Here is a 20,456-nt window from a genome sequence, read left to right on the forward strand (position 1 = left end):
TGTAGAATCAGGATATGCGCTGATCGTATGTAGAATCAGGATATGCGGGATCGATTGTAGAATCAGGATATGCGCTGACCGTATGTAGAATCAGGATATGCGCTGATCGTATGTAGAATCAGGATATGCGGGATCGTATGGCGAATCAGAAAACGCGCTGTATCCGGGAACTCGAATTAAATAAACGCGACATGTTACACTTAAACCGGTACGATCACGTCGGGGTCACCATGTATTTTGAAGGGACTATTTTGTCCTTCAATGAGGTTTTAGATGTCTTTTATCAAGGCAGTGTCACCGAGATAAAATTATAGGTTTAACGCAAGCACATAAACTTGGTTAAGAGGAAATGATTGTAACACGATAAGTAGTTTTCACTTTCTACTTTCTTTATTGAAAAGTTTGTTCTTAAATACTAAATTATTGCTAACTTGCACATTTACATTGAATATCTTGACCTAGTAAAATGGTTTAATAATTATTACAAAAATAACTATTGTGGTTCATTAGCCTACAACCATTCTACGACATTGTTGTTGACTTTTTAGTTAATAACAATAAATCTGCGTTTGCAGTATTTAACTAGAACGTTTCGTTTATCGCAATGACATAATGAATGAGTTATGACGATATAAAAGCATGAACGCATACATTTATTATTTTGTTTATTTATTATTTAGACATAAAAAGTCTTTAAGACCAACGTTTGTTTTTAAGCATAAATATATTTTCGATGATGTGAATGTCTGAACAATCACAATGGACCACAAGATCTCCGAGTGGAGTGGCTGCTACTTACAGCAGCTGCGCATCCTATAACCTAACCTAACCAATCAGAAGTAAAAGCTTCTATTTTTGCGCAAAGCGAAGTGGACATTTTGCAACCTTTTTGGGGGAAATGTGGAAAAAGTGCAAAAGTTGTTAAGTCCCGGTCCATACTAGCGTGAATTTCATTAAAAATTTCATGAAATTAGGTGTTCTTAAACCGAATTCCCCACTACAGCAATTTTATGATTTTACTCTACTATGGAGGTCGATCTAGAAACGCATTATTTCATGCAATTTTTTCAATAAAATCACTCTAGTGTGGACCGGGACTAAATGTGTTAAAACTTTTTAGTTCTGGAACACCACTATAATGTTATGTTTAATGGACCTACCTAAATAATTACGAGTTACGTGTGCGTTCAAAAAAACTAAAACAAAATAAATGTGTTTTGTTTTCCCTAAATTCAATTCTATTTTATTTAACTTGTAATTCAAAGCCAACCGGCCCACAGAGGGGAAATTTGTGTTAAAAGTTGATCAAAAGCTCTAAAAAGCTCATTTATAGTCGGATTGATATAAAATTTTGCACAAAGCATATCTTCTGTACGAGGATTAATCCTCTAGAAAATAATGAAAATCGGTCCAGATTTGGATGCAGCTTCCAATTATATTCGCATCTGATATGAGATAAAAATGCACCAAAATCACTGAAAATTCACACATGCAACCTGAACTAGCCTAAAACAAACATTGATCCAATTTTCAAACAAATCGGTACAGATGTATGTATATATAGTCCCATATACATATATTTCATTCCAAATTTTATTTTTTGAAACTTTCTTAAATTAAATTTTTCTCAATTCACATGAGAAAAGCCGTGAATGTTTCTGAATAATGCAAACATATTTGATAGGTGTTGGTTTATTCTGATAAATAAGAGTCCCTGTTATAAGGCGGAACAAAGTTTAAATATAAAAATATTTCATATTTTAGTTAAGAAAAATTAGATTTTTTTCGGAATGGCGCAAATATGCGCAATTTTTTATGATTGAATCTGATATTTGAGACTCAAGCGCATAAAACATTAGAAGAAACTATGGTCGGGAAACTACGGGGAAATAGACTTTTTCACTATTGAAATTGTAGTATACTTAAAAATTATCATAAAAAATTTTCATAAAGAGATATCGCCTTATTAAAGAGAAAAGATGTAAAATCAATCTGAAAATTTTAAATGCTAATCTTGTTCGGATACTGTACAAAAACAATAAATCTTGAAAAATATAAACTTTCGCGAAAATAATGTCATTTTAATGTTCACCTTATTTCTTAGTTTTCGAAAATTTACTTTTTGTTTTCAGTATGGCTGAGTTCAATCGACTGCTGCATTTGATTGGTTAATCTTACAAAGTCGAGGATGGTTATAGAAAATGTAGAAAAGAGTCTGGTTGCCGTTTATCAACATTTTTTTTATAAAAAAAACTATTTTGTTTGGTATTTTTCAATAGTTTGCCTTCTGTTGTTGTATTGTTAGGCTATAGGCTTTTTAAGTAAAAGACTTGATGTTTAATTTTTCCAAGCTTTATTTGTTTCCAATATTTCGATTGGATTCTCCAATCATCTTCAGTGAACTACAATTATTACAATTTGTAAATGTTTTACAAAACTGAGGTGTACTTAAAACTTACTTAAAGGAAGTGTAATGGCTGCTTACAGTCCAAATTACTATCTTTAACTAAAGGTTTTTCATATCTGTATTTGTTTACTAAATGTCTATAGATCTGAGCGCAATTGTCGGTGTCCGTTTTATAATTTAATCGTTTGTTAGTGGGTGTGTTTTGTTATGTGCAACATCTCAAGAGTGAAGCGTTTATGGTAATTGTTCTCTTGAGCTAAAATTTGTACGCATATTTAATAGGGTGCCACCGTTGCGCAATGGTATGCACGCCCGCTTTTCACGCTAAATACCCGGGTTCCTAGGCCAGGCCACATGAAAATTTATGATGGTGACATTTTTTGAGTACTTCAGCCATGAATAACATCTCTACATGCGGTGTCAGTTGGTCAATTATCATTGAGCTAGTATGAATCGGGATGCACTCATTCATATGAGTGGAGCCTTCCTTGTCCCTACTGGGATGTTTGTGGAACAATTATGTTATCATTATACATTTCTAATAAAAGTTCCAAAATTGGAAAATTGACATTGGTAGCCCCTTTTGATACATTATTAATTTTCTTTGAATATCAGGTTCCTTTGTAAAAAACAATTAATTTTGTTTTTCAAAATAGTCAGGCTTAATCCCATAGTCGTTGTTTTAATATATTATTAAAACAACTTTAATTTATTAGTGGGAAAAATTGGCGATGTTTACCAAGGGGTAAGGCAGGGAATACTATATTTTCAGATCTCGCCACAGATCTTCATCAGTTCCCTTGTTTCTTGTTTTTCAACAAGAAACTTTTTATACCCAAGTGTCAATTGCTAGCTCAAATAGAAACGTGCGCAAAGAAACACTCTGATCAAGAATTTCTTTGGCACTACCTAAACTCTAGCAACTTCACTTGCAAACAAAACCAAATCTTTCCCACTGCTATGTGTTCGTCGATTCTCGACGAAAAAAACACATAAGTAAATTGTTGGTATTGCATACTACAGCAATAAACAACAATTAGGAGGGTTGGCGTTTTTTGTTTGGGATGACGACTTCTATTTTGTTTTTCAAAATAGTCAGGCTTAATCCCATAGTCCTTGACTATGACTAGAAATTCAACTAATTTGCATGCAAACTAATTTATGACTCCCAAAAGTATACGCCAGGAGGAGGTGGGTGCCTTCACCAAAATTAATAGCTCTGTCTGGTTACCAACCGCAATAGAAAACAGGGTTAACAAACTTTAATTCATTATTATCGCTTATAGGGTTGCCGTGGATCCATGTTATTTGCATTTTTTAATTGCCACAGGACCAACATTTTTGTAAGTATTTGGTTTTTTGGTTATTGGGTATGGACTTCTAAAATACTTAAAATACTAAGGTGTTATTATTGGTAAAATTGAAAACCGAATATTTTTTACACTCACTGTAGCGATTCGTGAAAAGTATTGAAACTTTTGGTACTTTTTTAGGCAAAAACAGGGTTGTATATCATTTGATGCTGATTACGCTAAAATTACGAAATGAGATGATTTCGCGCAAAATCACGAAACGCCTAAGAAATCACGAAACGATGCCGAATATAAACCGAGCATAAAACTACTTTTTGCAATTAGCTGTGTCTGGTTACCCTAAAATTTGTAACAATAGCTTTGTTCCTTTTAAAGGATAGGTAATGGAAAGCAATAATCGATTTTTCGACTATTCGATTATGGTCTAAATCTAAAAATGCGATTTTTCGGTCTTGCGATTATTTCAGTTGCCTTAAAACTCGACTTTCGACTTTTTCATAACCGCAGAAAATCGATTATAATCGACTATTCGTCGATTTTCGAGTTTTCTTTTGAAACTGTAAAACCGCCAAAAGTGTAAAACCGCCAAGTGAAAATCGATCACAAGATAATCGATTATGCGATTTTTCATCCAGACAAAAGTCGACTACGATTTTTAGGTTTTTGACTGCAAAAAATCGATTAATCGATTAACCGAAAGTCGACTTACCTATCCCTATTCCTTTACTTTTTTTAAAGGTAAGAGTGGTAAAAGAGAAAAGTGTCAAAATTGTTCAAAACTGCTCTCTCATGAACATTTTTACCAGAAAAGTAAAGGAACGGAAAAATGGTAGGTCTGGCAGCAATGTCAGAAAAAAACTTAAAAAAATCAATTTTCGTCTTTTATTTCACAGTTTTTAATTTAGTGTTGTCAGTGTTCGACGTTTTCTTCGGTTTTTCGTCCATTTTGTGAAATAATCGGCAAACAAAAGTCGACAAATCAGTTCTGCCATTTTCTACCTGCAGAAATTTTGCTGACAAAAATCTAAATAAATGGTTAAGTCAAGTTGGTTGGTAAATTTTAGCCCAGCAAAAAAGTTTGGAAGTAGTGCAATGCAGAGTTATGATTTCAATACATCCTTTGATGCAGTCCACACGGAGTTATAAAAAATGCACTCCGTTCGATACATTTTAGAAGCACTCGCTTAAAGATCCCTAGCCAAGCAAGCCAATTTTTTGATCCCTACAGTCGCAGTCTTTTATTCTGAACATAATTATAAAATTATAAGAATTTGTTTTAAAAAAATAAAGAAATACAAACTAAAGATACGAACATTGTATTAATTCACGAGACGCAAATTATTTTTGAAGTGGAGTTGGAGTTATTTTGTCAATATGAGCTGGAGTAGGTGGAAAAATGAAAAACCATTTGGATGATGGAGCAAAATCAATTGCGTTGTCAGAAAATGCAGAGCAGAGGAAGTAAACTCAGTTACGATCAAATTAAATGGAAAATTTTGGCCTGTTCCCGTAATTTATAAAGTGGTAAAAGTCGTAAATGTTGTAATAGTCGTAAACGATTTTCATACAAAATTTGGTGCACGGGAACGCAAAATGTGTAAAAGTGGTAAAAATTGTAAAAACTTTTTAGTTCTGGAACAGAGCTTTTGTATAATTTGTATTAATGTAATAAAGTTAATATGTGTAAATGTAATAAAGTTAATATTCTTGTTTTACACGAATAAGCAATGTATTTTATTTATTTTCGGATATTTGCAATGGCTTGCATTTTATAGCATCTTTAGACTGCATTTAAATTCAATACAAAACACTACACTAAAGGCTGTGATTTGGATTGAAAATGGAGTGCATCTTAGCTGTGTGCCGTGGAAGCAAAATGGAGTGCATCCTAGCTGCGCGCTCTCTTGTAAAATTCATAGGAAAATATGTACTCCAGCGGCAATTGTTCTAGTGATTTAACTGCATTCGCGGATGCAAACTTTTTGCTGGGTAGTGTTGTGAAATTCTTATTTTTCGTAATTAAAATTATTGTGTGCGTTTGTATGTGCGATTGTGTGCGTAAGCAAATGACGCAAAAACAGATGTAAATACAGTTTATTTGTTTCAAGGATTTCGTAAAACGAAATCATTTAACACTATGTTTACATTTACGAAATCCACTCGATTTCAACTGTAAATTCCATTACTCAAACGTCAAATGAAATCCAATCGATTTCAGATGAGTTTTCATTTGACGTATACGGAAAGGAGTTGACAGTTGAAATCGAGTGGATTTCGTAAATGTAAACATAGTCTAAGGTACATATGTAAATTGGACTTAATAGTACGTTTACATATAACCGGTTTCAAATGTCAATTCTTTTGCGTATACGTCAAATAAATCTTCATTAAGAAGGTTATCCCTGCAAAAGGCTATAAAATAAACATGGCCTAAGAAACTAAAAATAACTCTTATATTACACGCTAAAACTTTCATACGAAACTTTCCCATTATTTTGGCGTTCATAGATCGAGTTCCATACAAAAGTAATTTTATGAAATTACATAAGTGACCCCTATGGATAGCATGGATAGAAGTTCCAAAGTCGTAACTCAAAACCTAGTGCGAATTCTAGCCAATCAAAAAGAAGGTGTAAAGGTCTGCCATATAAACTCACAGAGTCTAGTAAATAAAGTCGATGAATTTAGGTATATTTTTGAGAACTCAGGTATTGACTTCATCTGTATATCGGAAACTTGGCTTAAATCGTCAATTCCGAACAGTTTTATAAGTCTGCAAGGTTACACAGTGTTTAGGTGCGACAGGCAACGTCGTGGAGGAGGTGTAGCAATTTATGCAAAAAACATTCTAAACGTAAAGCTATGCAAGAAGTCAACGTCCGAAGAAAAAATTGAATATGTTTTTGTTGAGTTCAAATCGCATGATAAAAAATGCTTATTGGGTCTGTTTATCGTCCAAATAATACTGTTGATCTTAAGCAACTTCATAATACCCTAGAAACATTAACTCTGGGTTACAACGAAGTTATAATAGCTGGCGATTTTAACTCAAACACCCTAACAGATTCATCACTAACAAACAATATGATTGCTCTTGACTTATATGCCACTAACACCACAACACCTACACACTTCTCTTCCTCAGTTAGCACTCTTCTTGATATTTTCTTTGTAAACAATTTATCAAATGTCCTCCTCTATGATCAAGTGTCAGCACCTTGTTTCTCTAAACATGATTTAATCTTTCTCACCTATTCTTTCTGTCTCAATGAGAACGAACAAACATTCCTCTACCGAGACTACAGAAATTTAAACATCGGTTATATAGAGGATATGTTTTGTCAAATCAATTGACAAAGCCTTGACCCGGTTTAATACAGTGGATCAGCAACTCCACTTTATTCAAGAAAATATACTATTTTTATATAATGCGACAGTTCCTCTTAAAAGAAAAAGAATCACTCCGAATACAAAGCCTTGGTTTAACTCGTACATCAAATCGATTATTGTTGATAGGGATAAAGCATACTCCAGGAGGAAACGGCTTAGAACCCCTGAACTTTACAATGAATTTCGATCCGCAAGAAAAATAGTAAATAATTCCATCAATTCTGCGAAGAAGCGTTTTTATTTCAATCAATTCAATTCAGCATTAGATTCAAAAAGTAAATGGAAGATAATCAGAGATATTGGCGTCGTTAAAACGAAGGCGTTTGATACCTGCCCCGCAGATGCAAATGATCTTAACAAAGCATTTATCAACATACCTTGTGTACAAGCTGATCCATTTTTCTATGGATTTGATGGAAATATTGATTCCTCATCTACTGGTGAGAGTGATTTCGAATTTAGATGTGTTTCACAGGAAGAAGTTCAAGATTATTTTAAACAAGTGAAATCGAATGCCGTCGGACCTGATGGAGTTGATCAAAATTTGTCCGCATAATTTTTCCGCGTTTGTTACCATACATCACACACTTTTTCAACACTATTCTGTGTTCTAGCACTTACCCCAGCCTTTGGAAACAAGCAAAAATTGTCCCTGTACCCAAATCCAATATGGAATATAGACCTATCGCTATTCTCCCTTATATCTCCAAAATATTCGAGAAAATCATACATCAACAAATATCAGAGTATCTGCACCGAAAATCTCTACTATCCGATATGCAATCCGGCTTCCACGCTAACCACAGCTGCATTACTGCCTTAACTGAAGTCTCGGAGGCAATAAGAAGTGAAATTGATGATAACAAAGTGAGCTTCCTTGTATTACTTGACCACTCTAAAGCATTTGACACTGTCGATCATAACAACTTGTGTCTTAAACTTCGCTTTTTGTTTAAATTTTCCATAACTTCGGTACGTCTTTTAATGTCGTATCTTAGCAATCGGTCTCAGTCTGTATACACTGGGACGATGATATCAAAACCACTGTCAGTGGTTAAAGGAGTACCACAAGGATCTATAATAGGGCCACTCCTGTTTTCTATGTATGCCAACGATCTTCCTCATCAGTTGATATATAGTAAAATCCACATGTATGCAGACGACGTGCAAATCTATTAAAGCAGCCCCATAAACAACATTAATCAATGTGTTCAACGTCTCAATGATGATCTGGAGAGAGTATGCAAATGGGCCAATGCTAACGGTCTTTTTTTAAATCCCAAAAAATCTAAATGTATCATTATCCACAAAAATAAAAATTTTTGCATACAAAATATTGGTATATTAGTTAACAATGAAAAGGTTGAAAAAGTATCCAGCGCGAAAAATTTGGGTGTGACATTCAATAGTTCTTTGAGTTGGAGTAACCACATTAATACAGTTGTTGGACAGACATATGCCAAGCTTCGGACATTGTGGCTAACTCATTCCTACACACCACCTAATATACGATTGCTATTGGCAAAAACATTTTTGGTCCCAAGCTTGTTATACGGCTGCGAGCTTTATGCGCATTGTGATGCAGGCAGTCGAAGAAAATTAAATGTTGCTTTTAATAGCATAACTCGTTATGTGTACGGAATAAGTACATCCCAAAACATTTCATCATTTAGGAATTCTCTATATGGCTGCAGTTTCAACAACCTCCTGAATCTGAAATCCTTATTATTTCTTCATAACATAATCTATAAACAAAAGCCAAAATACCTTTATAACAGACTTAGCTTTGTCAGATCAAACAGAGGTAAAAGGCTGATACCCTTGAGACGTCGAAGTCTGGTATCTGAAAGACAATTTCTTATTGGGACCATACGCCTTTGGAACTCTTTACCATATAATCTGCGAGGCACCAGCAATCCACACATATTCAAAAATACCGTCCTTAACTATCTTTCATAGTATGTTTTGTTTTTAACCTTTTTCTTAAATTTCAAATATATTATGTTTTTCGTTTTTTATTTTATTTAAAACCTGTTTTGTAATGTAAACGTTTAATTCATTATAATTATATAATTCTTAATTTTATTTAGTTATTCGGATATAATTCTAATAATCCTGTACTGTAATTTATAAGACAGCAGTCTTGTTGTGCAGGATGATGTCACAAATAAATAAATAAAAATAAATAAAATAATGGGGAACTCGACCTAAGAACGCCAAAATAATGGGAAAGTTTCGTATGAAAGTTTCAGCGTGTAATATAAGAGTAATATATGTATAAAAAATGCATACCAATAATATATACAGATGTAATTTGAAACTATAATAATCCTGTACTGTAATTTATAAGACAGCAGTCTTGTTGTGCAGGATGATGTCACAAATAAATAAAAAAAAATAAATAAAATAATGGGGAACTCGACCTAAGAACGCCAAAATAATGGGAAAGTTTCGTATGAAAGTTTCAGCGTGTAACATAAGAGTAATATATGTATAAAAAAATGCATACCAATAATATATACAGATGTAATTTGAAACTACTCAAAAAAAAAAAATCCAATAAATTTTCAGCTTTCAAATCCCACACGACATAATAGGCCGTTCGATAACAATGCAAGTAAAAAGTATTTGCAAGTTCTTGCAACTACTTGCAAGTTTTTCTCAGTTCTCCTTTAATGAACAAGTTTGTTATCGAACAGCATTTTGTAAAAGTTTGTACAAACTTTTGAGTTATTGTACAGACCTAATGTATATGTAAATGTATATATGTACCTATGTGCACTTTCTAAAATATAAAAAAGAAGAGAAAGGCAAGCACAAAACATATTAAAAAGTAACATACTGAAAGAATACAATATTAATGTTACTAACTGCATGCAGATACAAGAAAACTTAACAATTAGGCACCGAATTGAAATGCCGATTAAGTAATTTTGTAAACGCATTTACCGATACACTAAAATTTCTTAATTCTCAAAAAATTTTCCTCAAAGATACCCATATTTTATTGAATTCCCCAAAAAAATCCCCAAACATTTTTTTAACAAATAATTGCAAAAAGTAGTTTTATGCTTGGTTTATATTCGGCATCGTTTCGTGATTTCTTAGGCGTTTCGTGATTTTGCGCGAAATCATCTCATTTCGTAATTTTAGCGTAATCAGCATTAAAATCACAGTCATGATATACAACCCTGTTTTTGCCTAAAAAAGTACCAAAAGTTTCAATACTTTTCACGAATCGCTACAGTGAGTGTAAAAATATTCGGTTTTCAATTTTACCAATAATAACACCTTAGTATTTTAAGTATTTTAGAAGTCCATACCCAATAACCAAAAAACCAAATACTTAAAAAAATGTTGGTCCTGTGGCAATTAAAAAATGGAAATAACATGGATCCACGGCAACCCTATAAGCGATAATAATGAATTAAAGTTTGTTAACCCTGTTTTCTATTGCGGTTTTTTAAATTTTGTTATGCTTGGTTTACATTTACGAAATCCACTCGATTTCAACTGTCAATTCCATTGATTAAACGTTAAACGAAATCCAATGGATTTCAGATGAGTTTTCATTTGACGTATACGCAAAGAATTGACAGTTGAAATCGAGTGGATTTCGTAATGTAAACCAAGCATTAAATAGGTTCACTTTGGCAGATTTGTTGTGATGTGTGTTTACTTTTTATTTTTAAAGTAAGCCCGCTTAATCACATATTTGATATTTTCAAATTTTAAAAACAACAAGTTTTTTAAGTGGTTGTAGTTAAAATTGATTTACTTTAGGGAAGGGCAGAGAATACTAGTTTCGTCCAACGCCACATGGACTCATCAGTTTTCTTAGCTCTTTGCATTGAAGCAAAGAACTCTTCCCCAATTTTATGACGACTCGAGCTCAAGAATAAATGTGACCAACATAAGGTGTGTGCGATAACTTTCCCAGCAATAATTACTCAGACAGTCCCAGCAACCTCTCTCAGTGAATTTTACTCTCTCAAGCAAGAAAAATTGCAGAATGTTATCGAACAGCATTTTGCAAAAACTTGCAAGAAAGTCAGCTGTTTCCGAAAATGTATGAAATTTGTTTTTGTTTCTTTTGATATTTTAATCAAAAAGTCCCGGTCCACACTAGAGTAATTTCATTGAAATTTTGATATGAAATTATGCGTCTCTAGATCGACGTCCATAGTAGAGTAAAATCATAAAATTGCTGGAGTGGAGAATTCGATTTAAGAACACCTAATTTCATGAAATTTTTTAATGAAATTCACGCTAGTGTGGACCGGGCTAAAGGAACAAAAACATAAATTTTAAAATTGCCGTTTACTTATTTAATGCTTTAATTCTATCCACAACGCTTTAGAATATAAAAAATGTGCAATTGTGAAATTTTCTTGGTCAAAAATGTCAACATTTCGAGTTGTTTACATTGAACGGGTGATTAAAGGTCAGCTGATCAGAGTTGCAAATTTTTGCGGGCAAATTTTCCCAGCAAAAATTTGCAAGTTCTCAGTCACAAAACTCTCCAAAAATCTCTCCAAATTCGCTCTCTTTTGCTGGATAATTTTGTTATCGAACAGCATTCAGTAAAAATTTGTACAAATTATTGGATTTTCGTACACCAAATTCAAATCAGCCAATCAGATTTGAGTAAATTTGATGTATACAGACATTTTTGCTTGATATTGCCATATTTTTACAAAATGTAACATTTATTTTAAATGGCAGATATAATAACAAATCCTTGGTAATGTGAACTTTATTCCCTACTTTTCTTAAAGTACCGTATAACAAAAATTTACTTTAAAGACAGGATGTAAGAACGGGCCATAATATTATACGTGCCATTTATATCAAAGTTCTGTAGAAAGTGTATATGAGAATTATATGCAACAAAATCAGAAATGTTAGTATCAATCATCTGTTGCTCTTCCAGAAGAGTCTTCTGTGATTCTCTAGGGCGATCATTTGAAAAATCTAAGAAAAAAATGTAAACAATCGTCCAATGATCGACGTTGGGAATCACAGAAGATTAATCTGAGCGAACAATCTTCCACAATTTTGAGAAATGTTTGCAGTGTTAATAGTCATTTCGCTAAGGGGACGCATACACAAAAACAAAAGAAGCGACACACAACTTTCTTCATTGCCTGCTCAGCTGAGACTAAATTGTTTTGTTCCCTCCACATCATGGTAGAACAAGAAAAGGTAGCAGCAATACCTCACTAAACAATTATGCCGAAATCGTACCGAATTCGGACGAAATCTCTGCACAAGTTTCCATTTCTGTAGTGGGATTCTGTAACTAATTTTTGCTGTTATCGATAATTGTCGGTAAAATTAAAATGCTTATAATTTCGATAATTAACGAAATTTTTCGGTAAGTTAACGATGAATAAAAAGTATTCGCTAGCCTCTACCGACACCAACAGTAGTGCCAACTTTTCTTTATGTTTTTAGTCATAATTTTGCGATTTAATTTTACCGATTTTTGTCGGTAACAGCAAAAATGAGTTACAGAATCCCACTACTGATGCCGTCTTCGCATGCGAAACATGTCCGTTTTTGTGTGAAGCGGTTCGCAGAATTCGGAACAATTTTTCGAGGGAAATTCGAAAAGAGCCTTCGAGTTTCCACAAAAATTAGTTTCGAATTCTGTAGAAATTTCGTAAAAAATCTGAAGTAAATTGTGATTTTCGTAACAATCTCGGGCAAAACTCTGCAGAAGTATTCGAAAATGTGCAGAAAATGGAATACATTTCGGAGATGTGTTTTGAGATTCTGAAAAGTTTCGGAACTTATTCTAAAACATTAGCTATGTTCTATCCGAAAGTCGGAAACTATTCTGATGTTTCATTAGATGTTCCAAATATAGACGCCCAAAATTCTTAATATTTATTCGGATTTGATTCGAATTTCTTGCAATTTAAATAAGAACTTCTTTACTTAAGCTATATACCTATGTTCATAATTACAATGTGGATTTATTATATTATTCACCGCTGCTGCCCGCAAAAATTGCAAAATTGTAGTCGCAGTCCTTCCTGATAAAGTTTTCGAATGCTTTTATTTGATTTTTCTAAAACATAATTAAAAATATTGATTATTCCATTATGTGTTTGCACACTTACAATTTTAATTTGCGATTTAAATCACAAAATAACTCGTTCCGCTACGTCTTTGTCAATTAACAGTTGCTAAATAACTAAAAAAAAAAAACAAACAACAGCATGCAAACAAAACAAAAACTCTACCTTGTCTTTGTAGTTCTTAAAATAATCTCTCTAGGAATTTACTAGCGAGAAAGAGAAACGAATCAAAATTTCCCATCAGAGAATGTGCAGAATATTGGCAGATTTTCGAAAACAAGCACAAGAAAATGTGCAAAGATTCCTTAAAAAAATGAAACACCGCTTAAATTTCCTTTGATTTTGTGCATTAAGAATGTGGATAATGCACGAATTAATTTGAATTAAGACAGTTAATGCAAATTAACGCTGCCGTCTGTCTAGGGTATTGGACGCGTTTTGCTACCGATGAAGGTGAATCAAATGTTACATTGTTTATGACCTCTTCCGAATCCAAGAAATCATTTGAAACATCGTATGGTTCATCGCCTAAACTCATGTTATGTAACACCGAGCACGCATTAAAAACTCTTCCTGCAAAGCCTGGGTCATATAGAAGCATTCTCTGCCTGGATAAGCAACGCCATCTACTCTTTAAAACACCAAACAGCCTTTCAACAGGGTTCCGCGCTTTGCATAGAGCCTCATTGTAACGGAATTTTGGCGTACCTTCGGGTTGATTTGGTAATGGGGTCATCAGCCAAGGCTCCAAGGGATATCCAGAATCTCCTAAATAACGGCGAAATAAATTTAAGTAAATGATGCGCTCTTAAATCAAGTTGTTGTAGTGGGTAACTCGATGTAAGAACCCGTGTTGCATAAGACTATATAACTCCAAAGTATACCAATTAAAAACATGTGTTGATTTCCGTTTTCAAAACTCATTTGCATCACTCTTCTTATGGCAGAAGAACTCCAAATAAAGGAATCATGTCGAGCACAAGGAAACTTTGCGTTCACATTTAAAATTTTAAGATTCGGATCACATATCTACTTATAAAAATATTTGTATTGCGTTTATACTATATCAAAATCGTGGAAATATAAATCTTACCATTTGGACATTTATTGAATGGTATCCATGGTGATTTACATAAGTCTCTTCATGACACTTTGGGGCCAAAATGGAAGCATGGGTGCAATCTATTGCACCAATAGTGCCACCTACAAATGGCGATGATGCTCCAGCAAATGTTACTTTTGCTGCTTGACGTTCTTCTTGAGTCATTGGAAATTTAATTTTGGAACAAAAAATGGCATCCGTAACGCGATGAACACACCTACTTATTGAGGACTGACTCATTGATATACCCATTGTTCTCCTACGGGCCGTTGATAACATCCCGTAGCATAGAATCTTAGTGTTGCAAGAACCTTTAAAAGAGACCAATGTACGGTTCGAGGTATTTGTTCTGATTTTTCACGAAAGAATTACCTGTTTTTCAGTACTTAAAGTCGTAATTCGCGATCCTCGTAGATAATCATTCAGAATATTTATAAGTTCTTGAGTTAAGGATGGACTTATGCGGTACATTTTTTTAAATTCCGTTATTGGCATTGTGAATGGATTGTCCGAGTCGCGAAGTATTCTTCTATTTACTGCCGGTTCTCTCCTAAAATTGTTTTCACGAGATAAATCGTACATAAGATATTCAAATGCCATTTTAACAACTTATTGTCGACAATTTAACAACACAAAAATTATTGCTGTTTATTTAACGACAAAATTTGAAATAACTATGAGTAAAGTTGTTTTAAATATTTCAGAATACCAAAGTCGATAAAAATATGGTTAAAATTTTTAAACAACTTGAGTGTCGATAAAATTTGATAGTGAATCGAAGCTTTCTACCATACCAGAGAACCATGGGTAAGGATTGGGCGTACTATGGTCGTAAAGATCCAATGGATGACCTGTGGTTTCAGCCCCCAACTCTTACCAATAGAATTCTTGCAAGAATAAAAAGCTATTAGACCTCTCTAGGCACGTTCCTCGACATTTCTTTTCCACGTTAATTGGTGGTCCAGGATAATGCCGAGGTACTTGGCTTCCAAGGAGAGTTCTAGGGTGACTCCATCAAGCATTGGTAGGGTGAATGGTTCGATTTTTCTCTTGTTCGTGAACAGCACAAGCTCTGTCTTAGATGGGTTCACTCCATCTCGATAGTTTGACTAGAGCTCCTTGCATAAATGGCCATATATGTAGCGAAACATATTAGGCACAGAGTTGTTTTTGCAAGTGTGAATGAGGGTTGTGTTGAATCTATTGCTGTTGAGATAGAATTGCAGGGAAATAAGTTTTTGGTTGGGACTGTATATCTGCCTCATGGCGATTTTAATTCTTTTGAAAGAGACTTGTCAGATCTGGTTGTTAGGTATGAGAATGTTATACTGATGGGTGACTTCAATAATAACTTGTATGATCTTCGGAAAGCCTTCAATGTTAGAGCAATATGCAACAACATGAATCTTACTCCTGTGCACAATTCTATTCCCACGCACTATGATCTTCATCATGAATCAACTTCTTTAATCGACTATTTTTTAGTGTCGATGACAAATTCATTGAGTTTTTCTAGTCAATTTCAGTGTCCGGGAATATCGCATCACTCATTTATATTCATTTCGATGGATGTTGAATGTTATGTTGTACCGCAGTATTATGAATATATTGACTATTCTGCTGTAACGGCAGACACTTTGGATAGTGCTTTGGAAATGTGTGATTTTTCTGAGCTTTATTGTACAAATGATGTGAATCAGCAACTAAATATGTTATAATCAAATTTATATGATATACATAGCTGTTTTCCTGTTCGGAGGAGGCGGTGTGTTAATGGTCGGAAAGATGATTGGTTTAAAACCCCTGAAATAAAGTATTGGCTTTCTATGAGAGATTTGTCTTGGAGGGCTTATCTTCATAATCCAAATGATGCTAACTGGCGCATATTTTGCAGAAATCGTAATAAATCGAAGCGTGTGATACGTAAAATCAAATCATCATTTCATCATAAGCTATTCAATGGCAAAACGACTAAAGAGATTTGGTCTCTTTTGAACAGTTATGGCATTGGAAAAAATAGGGATGTTATTGATGTTGAAGTTGATCAGTTAAATAATTTGTTTGCTTCTTTCCAAAATGTTGACAATAATAATTCGCCGGCTATTCTTAACTCCTGGGGTAGATTTTCCTTTAGATCAGTTAGCCTTGATGAAATGATGGATTGTTTTTCTTTGATTAAATCAAATGCAGTAGGTTCTGACGGTTTAACTCTAAAGTTCCTTAAAATAATGTTACCCTTAATAGGAAACCATATTCTTCACATTGTTAATACCATTATTATGACCTCTGTGTTTCCTTCGCTGTGGAAAATAGCTAAAGTGATTCCTATTCGTAAGTCTGATGCAGCTAATGACTTTCGACCTATATCAATCATGCCTATACTTTCGAAAATGGCAGAGCACATATTAAAAAAACAAATTTTGTGTCACATATCTTTTCCTTCTCTATTACATGATTCTCAATCTGGGTTTAGGCTTAATAGGAGTACAACGTCTCTATTAGTGGGCCTAACTGACAAGATTCGGCATATTACAAATAACAATGGTTGTTGTGTTCTTGTATCTATTGATTTGGAGAAAGCCTTTGACAGGATTAGCCATGAACTATTGGTTTTTAAGCTATCACATAATTTTGCGTTTTCAATTACATCCTGTGCACTAATTCAATCGTATCTTGGCTGTAGATATCAATATGTTTATGCCGATGGTAATCATTCAAGTTTGTTGCCTGTTGTGAGTGGTGTCCCACAAGGGTCAGTGCTAGGCCCATTATTGTTTATCATGTTTCTGAATGATTTTTTTGCTACAGTTGCCTCTGAAAATTGCCTTCCTTATGCTTTAAGAGTCACCCGTACCTTTAAGAGTCACCCGTATCTTTGAAAAGGATCTTAAGAAACATCCCTACCTTTGAAAAGGGTCTTACGAAGCACCTTTACCTCTGGGAAGCGTCTTAAGAAGGACACTTACCTTTGGAAAGGGTCTTAACAAACACCTTACCTTTGAAAAGTGTCTTATGAAACATCCTTATCATTGGAATGGGTCTTAAGGAGGACCTTTACCTTAGAAAAGGGGTTTAAGAAGCATTTTCCCTTGGAAAGGATCACTGATTACGGATTACATGATTGATTTCATGATCGGAACAAAGCAAAAGAAAGCAGACAGTAATGGAAATTGGAGAAACAATGCCGGCGGTATCAACAATATTGGTGGTGTTGATCAAAAATGAATCTTGTTCATCACAGGCATCAGCATCATTGGCACACAACGTTGAGGATGTTGGTATAATTCCCTCCAGGAGGGGAGTGCTGTTGGAGTAAGTGCCGGCTGAAATGAAGCTCCCACTGAACATATTGATCGATGGTGTCCTGATTCCGACGTTCGAGAGCATTTTAAAGTAGTCCGCGTAGACAGCTATTCGCGAAAAGATCAGAAGTAGGAAAAAGTCCTCATGCTGCTGGCCGTTTAAACGTCAAATGAAATCCAGATGAGAATGAAGGTGTGCTAGAAAAATTTAAGAAATTATTTTTGTAAAACTTTTGACAATGTTGTAACAGATTACAGATTGCCTTAATAAATGTTCGATTGATGTCTGGTTTGGACTTTGAACGTTTGGTCTTGGCTGCTGGCAAGCCGCTTTTGATTTCGTATTTGTATAGTGTGGCTCGTGCTTGTGATGCTATACACAAAGATTGTGCCGGCAATCCGAAAAGGCAACTCTTCATCATCGCTTATTTATTTTTAGGAAATAGGAGCTCAAAATCTATCACATACACTAATTTCGTACGACAAATGTCGATTTTTCAACATAAGCCGCCGTCGACAAATTTGTTCGGCGCAGGTCTCTTACGGGAATACGAAAACATCTGATTTTGACGGGAATAACATGAATGTAAACAAATCTGACAGGAATACGAAAACATCTGATTTAGTTTTGACGGGAATAACATGAATGTAAACAAATCTGACAGGAATACGAAAACATCTGATTTTGTTTTGACGGGAATAACATGAATGTAAACAAATCTGACAGGAATACGAAAACATCTGATTTTGTTTTGATTTGTTGGGAACAATTTCAACTTTTATTTGCTTTCTTTGTATTTTTGTATTGATTGGAATGACAATCCATCTCCAACCAACTCCAACTAACATTTCCAGACATTGACTTGAATAATTATTATTAACAAAATTTTGCGTAAACTAAACAAATAATATAAACTCCTGTCTCTCCCTCTCGCCCATCTTTTCCTTTGACAAAGCTGCAGAATTACAAAGACGTCAGGCATTGCGTAAAAAGAATGTTAGCCGTCGACGTCATGAAGATGTACAGACCGACAAATATTTGGAGAGCTAGTGTCAGTGTCAAGGCCGGTAGAGACACAAACAGATCTATTTCTGGAGAAACCACCTACACCCCGGCCAAATTGGCCATTGACGGTAACTCTTCCAATTCGATGAAGAAGCTCAGCCAATTATTAATTATTGATAGCATATCAATATCAATATTGCAATATTGCAAGCAGAGTAAGTAGACAAACAAGTATAATTCAAATCAAAAACGTTTAATAATCGTTCATTTTCAGACTCCTGCACAACGCGAAGCCGAATTGGCAGAATTACGTCGCCTGGAAGCTGAAGAGATACGCCTACAGGCCGAAAAGGAAAGACGTCTAAGGCAAGACCAAATTGCTAAATCCCTGGATAATGATATGCAACAAGAAGTAACCGCCTGTAACTGTTACAAGCATTCTGCCTGAAATTGTGGACAATCTTGAGCCTGCCACAGATGCCAAGCTAATGGAAACCCTCTGGTCACATTGTAGATTCGCGTGAAATTCTTACCGTTATATACATAGTGTTCCTTCAGGTTGTTTATAAAATCTCCCTTCTAGAGGTCTTAATAAACTTCTAGAAGGGTTGTCTACAAAGACTCCCTCTAGTTTTCTATAAAAACTATCCCCCACTCCCCACTGGTCTATAAAGTCTTCCTTCTGGTCGTCTATAAAGACTCCGTATGGTCGTCTATTAAGACTCCCTTCTGGAAGTTTATAAAGACTCCCTTCTGGTTGTCTACAAAGACTCTCTTCTGGTAGTCAATAAAGACTTCTCCTGGTCGTTTATGAAGACTGTCTTCTAGTCATATATCTAAATTGTGGATAACTTATCAGACCTGATTTATGGTCGTTAGAGATTAGTTCAGTAGTGCGATTCTCTAACTCATTTTTTGAGTTACCGAAAATTGTCGGTAAAATTAAAATGCTTATAATTTCGGTAATCACCGATGTTTTTCGGTAAGTTACCGACGAATAAAAAGCAGTCGTAAAATTTACCGATAGCAAGAGTGTTGTCAACTTTTATCTTTTCATTCATAATTTTGCGTTTTAATTTTACCGATTTTTGTCGGTAACTCAAAAATGAGTTAGAGAATCGCACTACTGAACTAATCTCTAACGACCATAGCAAATTCTATATAAGGTCGGACGGCTGACTATTATTGGGCCGATTCCGTACAGCGAGGCGAGTCGTGTCGCCAAATGCAATTTTTCGATTCCGTATGGCAATATCGCCTGACGTCGTCAAATTTTGTCGCCGAAATGTTTATTTTCCGGCGACAACAAATTAGCTGTCGCCGTACATTTTTACTAACGAATAAAAATAAAATAAAAATAACTTGTTATCGACGATTATTTTCTATCGCTGTACGTAGTACATTTTTTAAATTTTGTCACAGAGACGATAGGCGACGCGACATGACTCGCCTCGCTGTACGGAATCGGCCCATATATTTGTTTTGAAATACCAAGAACATCAAATCACAAAATCTGTTATGTTGTTTATAGTCAAAAGTAGTCTAACTGACCCACCTTGCGTAGGCGATTGACCCCAGAATTCAATTATTGCTCTGTCCCAGAACCAGCAAGAAGCTACTAATTATTACTGCGATAAAATTTTTCTTTAATGTTATCTAAAAAAATAGTAAAAATTAGTAGATTCTTGCAGTTCTGGAACAGACCATATATTTATTGACATTTTACTTTATATAGCAGCAATGTTGTTATTGTAAAATTATTGTTTGTTGTTGTATTTCATGCATACGCCTTATACTCCATGGCTAATACTATAGTAAAGAAAATTATTTGTATTTACAAACCACTTGAG

At 34.5% G+C, this 20,456-nt stretch overlaps 2 long non-coding RNA genes across 2 annotated transcripts; one reads left to right on the top strand and one right to left on the bottom strand.

The window, feature by feature from the left end:
• The first annotated feature begins 442 nt into the window (after positions 1-442).
• Positions 443-5,444, top strand: LOC141399833 (uncharacterized). Its single transcript, XR_012411977.1, has 2 exons — positions 443-4,549; positions 4,614-5,444. It is a non-coding gene; the product is annotated as an uncharacterized lncRNA (long non-coding RNA).
• Positions 5,445-14,148: 8,704 nt separating this feature from the next.
• Positions 14,149-18,227, bottom strand: LOC141399831 (uncharacterized). The gene is made up of 3 exons (XR_012411975.1): positions 17,857-18,227; positions 14,671-17,798; positions 14,149-14,609 (listed from the first exon to the last, which is right to left on the bottom strand). It is a non-coding gene; the product is annotated as an uncharacterized lncRNA (long non-coding RNA).
• Between the last annotated feature and the right edge of the window lie 2,229 nt (positions 18,228-20,456).

Source organism: Musca autumnalis, unplaced genomic scaffold (assembly GCF_047663935.1).
Source record: "Musca autumnalis isolate F117 unplaced genomic scaffold, ASM4766393v1 scaffold_3, whole genome shotgun sequence".
Classification (NCBI taxonomy): domain Eukaryota; kingdom Metazoa; phylum Arthropoda; class Insecta; order Diptera; family Muscidae; genus Musca; species Musca autumnalis.